This window comes from Silene latifolia, chromosome Y, assembly GCF_048544455.1.
Source record: "Silene latifolia isolate original U9 population chromosome Y, ASM4854445v1, whole genome shotgun sequence".
NCBI lineage: Eukaryota > Viridiplantae > Streptophyta > Magnoliopsida > Caryophyllales > Caryophyllaceae > Silene > Silene latifolia.
Genome location: NC_133538.1, coordinates 445,308,603 through 445,313,384, shown reverse-complemented (window position 1 = coordinate 445,313,384; position 4,782 = coordinate 445,308,603).

The following is a 4,782-nucleotide window of genomic DNA, read 5'->3' as shown; positions in this document are numbered from 1 at the left end:
CAGAAATTGAGAAAGTAAGATAAAAACCAGAGAAAAAGAACCATACCCCCTGCATCATAGCAACCAAGTTTGCAGCACAATCCCTGGAATAATACATAGGAGCTACAGCCTGGGCAGACGATTCCTCGGCCTGGTACATAGAGTAAGGATCATCAACAAAGAAGGTATGAGCTTGGATCTTCTCCTTGGCAAACTATACATCACCAAGCCTGGCCCTGACTTCCCTGACCTCGCTTACACCTTCACCAACAGCCCCGACTCCTTTAGAAAGCTCTTCTTGTTTTTTCCTTTTGTTAGCCTACTTGGACTTGTCAGCATCACCCACAGCCTGTGGAGGAGACACCAGTTGGGCCTGGTGAGTAGGAACCTGAATTTAAAGAGTACTATCACTCCCTATAGCCTCGCTGCTTCGAGACTTCTCCCCCGTAATTTGGGAAATTCCCGCCTTCACCACGGACAGGCCAAAACCAGCAATTCTTACCGAAGCCCTGGTAGCTACACGACTGTTAGGCCCAGATTAGCCTGGCCTGACCGTAACCTGGCCTGACCTTACAAGGCTGATTGAAGAATGCGAAGACCGGACAAATCTAACTGTTATTTAGCTGTTGAAGAATATTATGGTAGGCAGGCTACTAAATCCGGAAGAGAAGCTTGATGGTCGGTATAGAACAGACTTGGCAAACTATTAAAGCGACCTGGATTGAGCGGATAAACAAGAAATACAAAGTTGTACAAGTCAAATAACCGTGTCCTATATTCAAGGAAGACCAAGTCCAACCAAAAGACTCTATCAATTATGAATTTGGACGGAAAGAAGAGAAAGAGCCCAAGGTTCGTTAAAATAAGAATAAGTCAAGCGGATTAATAGGGGACATGCCCTATTAATCCGGCAACAACTCCTACCTTTGGGGAGGACGTTATTCATTTATAACGTTATTCATTGTAACGTTGGGGAGGAGGTAGAGAATTATAAATAGCAGAATCTAAGCAATTGTAAGGGGAGACACATTATATTTTTATTGATTTTACACCTTATCTCTTTCTACTCTTGAATATTCAGATTTACTTACAATATTGTACTCGGCTTATCAAGACAATAAAAACACTGTTCCTTATACTTAATTCCTCCCTTATTGTTTTACTTACATTATTCCAAACATATAGAACTAGATACCCTGATTACTATATTATCAGGCCGGATTCCTTCCAGGAAAATCCCGCTAAAACAATTGGCGCCCACCGTGGGGCATCTAGTTCTTCAACCAATAAAATTCTCCTTATCATCTTTCATTTAATATTCACACACAAAAATGGTAGAACTCACCGCAGAACAACAATTAGCGGCTGCCCTAGCCAAGATCAAAGAATTGGAAACAATCCAAGAGAAGGCGGCTCAGTGACAAGTAAATCAATAGTGAAGGAATCGAGTCTAGCCTGAAAAAGAAATTGGAAAATCAGGCTTCGGGTTCCAGGACCAGATTTGAACCAGGAACCCCATTCTCATCCATTATCAAAAATATAGACTTCTCTAATTTTGGAACCCCGGAGAAGGATACATTATCCGGCACTCCAACCATTCCCAATGATGAGACAAACAAAAGCGAAGCAAAGCGATAATGATGGCTATGCTTCAGAAATCCAAAAACTCCACAACAAAATAGAAAATATACCCGGAGTGCGGACCGTGGTCAAGTAGAAGTCGATGACTTTGCAGATTCACCCTTTGCTGGACGAAATTGCAAAGATTGATCTCCCAAGAAATTTTGTTCTGGTCCATGAGAACTTATGACGGAACTTCGATTCACAAAATCATGTTGCCATATTCAAACAAAAATGTTGGTCGCCTCAATACCCAGTGAACTCAGGCAAGTCTCGCATGTGCAAAGGCTTTGGCACAACCACGACCGGGCGACATTACAATGGTTCATCAATCTCCCAAATGGAGGTATCAAGAATTTTGCAGAATTGATCAATGCCTTCAATCAACAATTCGCAAGTAGCAGAGATATGGCCAAGAGACCAAGCAACCTGTTCAGGATAAAACAACTTCCTGAAGAATCTCTCAAGGAATTCCTGGCCAGATTTGTCAAAGAAAAGGTGGCCATTCCCAGATGTGATGAAGAAACAGCAGTAGAAGCATTCAGGCAAGGAGTCTTGCTTGACAGTGACATCTATGCAGATCTGACCAAGAAAGCATGCCCAACCTTTGCCACTGTTCAATCCATCGCCTTAGAGCATGTCAGATTAGAAGAAGACCTCAACTTCAGAACGAACTCATCCGGAGGAAAGCAAGGCTATGGACATACTAACAGGAAAAGCTCCTACCAGAAAGGAGGCAATCCCGGATCAAGACCCTATTCCAGGCCCGAACGATCCGAAGTCAATATGGCACAAGAACATAAAGGTAACCTTTCTAGCCTTCCAACTATTCCTGAATATAACTTCTCTATCAATACTGCAGGATTGATCAAACGCTGGAAAACCGGGAGATACGGTCGGATGGCCAAAGAAATCCGACAACCCCAGGAAAGACCCAACAAGATGGTGTGACTTCCATCAGGACATCGGGCACACCACAGAAGAATGCATCCAGCTCAGGAAACAGGTGGCATATCTTCTAAAGAAAGGCTATTTGAAAGACATAATCCAGCAGCCAAAGAACAAAGATGAAGGACAAAACAAAAGAGACCCTCCTCCTCCTCCTCCCATCTATGAAGTCAAATTCATAAATGGAGGATCAGAAATCTGTGGACTGACCAGCTCAGCCGCTAAAAGAATATCCAGGGAGTCCAGACTCCAACCTCCTCCCAGGCCCAAGTCATTGCCTGCTATTACCTTTGATGACTCGGACCGCAAGGAATATCGATCTACACCATGACAAACTGGTAATCACCATGCAAATCGGCACAGCAAAGGTGTCAAGAATCCTGATAGATGGAGGAAGCTCAATCAACCTGGTGATGCTTGACGTCCTTAAAGCTATGAAGATAGACGAAGGGAAGATCATCAAGAAATCCAGCGTCCTGGTTGGATTCAGTGGAGAAACAAAGAACACCTTGGGAGAAATCAGCCTGCCAACCTATGTGGAAGGCGTGGCTTCATATGAGAAATTTGGAGTAATGGATTGCCTATCCTCGTATAATGTAATCCACAGGCAGACCATGGATCCACAATGTCAAAGCAATCCCATCAACATACCATCAATGCGTGAAAATTCCAACAGAATGGGGGATAACCACCATCAGAGGAGAACAAAGGACGGCTCAGGAATGTTACACTCAGGCTTTGAAACCCTCAAAGTCAGGTAAGTCCCTTGCATAGCAATTAAAGTCCCCTGTCAGGGAAGAATATATAGCACAAACACAGATGGAAACAGGAGAGGTCACATTAGACCCAGAATTCCCGACAGAAAGTACTTGTAGGGTCGATGCACCCGACTCAATCGACCGAATCTGGTCACTTTCTCAAAACTAAAATGTCTTGTTTTGCTTGGTCACATTTTGATATGACCGGTATAGATGCTGATGTTATTACTCATAAGTTGAACATTGACAAATCCTTTAACCCCGTAAAGAGAAAAGAGAAGAAAATTTCTTTGCAGAAAGGCACGAAATTATCAACCAAGAAGTTGACAAGCTACTGGACATGGGAATGATCGGGAAGTAATGTACCCGACTGGCTTGCAAACGTGGTAGTCGTCCAAAAGAAGAATGGCAAATGGAGAGTCTGCGTAGATTATACTGACTTAAACAAAGCCTGCCCAAAAGATCCATTTCCCCTACCACACATCGATGCAATGGTAGATGCCACTGCAGGCCACGAAATGTTGACATTCATGGATGCCTCCAGCGGATTCAATCAGATAAAAATGCACCCAGCAGACCAGGAAAGCACAACTTTCATCACTGAAAGAGGTATATATTGTTATACTGCTATGCCCTTTGGATTAAAAAATGCAGGTGCAACCTACCAAAGGCTAGTCAACATGATGTTCAAAGATCAGATAGGAGACACCATGGAAGTCTACATAGATGACATGGTAGTCAAATCAAAAAAGGCAGAAGACCACGTCAAAGACCTGGAAGTAGCCTTTCAAATACTGGAAAAATTCAATATGAAGCTCAACCCACAAAAATGCCACTTGAGTCTCGTGCAGGCAAATTCTGGGCTACATGGTGACAAAAAGAGGAATAGAAGCCAGCCCTGAACAGATCAAAGCCATCCTGGAGCTAGAACCACCAAAGACAGTCAAAGACATACAAAAGCCGATCTGGAAGAATAGATTACAGAACAGATTCATTTCAAGATCATCAGAAAGATGCAAATCGTTCTATAACCTGCTAAGAAAGAACAAGGACTTTCAATGGACACCTGATCATCAGGCTGCCTTTGAAGACCTAAAAATATATCTATCCTCTCCCCCCTTGCTGGCAAAACCAGTCAAAGATGAACCCCGACAAGATAATCGTCCCAAGAATTTGTCGGTGCAGTCCTGGTCAAAGAAGCAGACGGACAACAAAGACTGTCTATTATGTAAGTAAAAGTCTAGTGGATGCGAGAGATCGGTATGGCCTACTAGAAAAATATGTTTTAGCTTTAATTATGAGTTGCACAAAATTAAGACCATATTTTGAAAGTCACCCTATAATAGTCAGAACCAATCTTCCTATCAAATCTGTACTTAGGAAACCGAATTGTCCCAGGACGAATGTGCAAATGGTCATCAAGCTAAGCACATACAATATAACATTTGAACCAAGGACAAAGAATTAAGTCACAAGC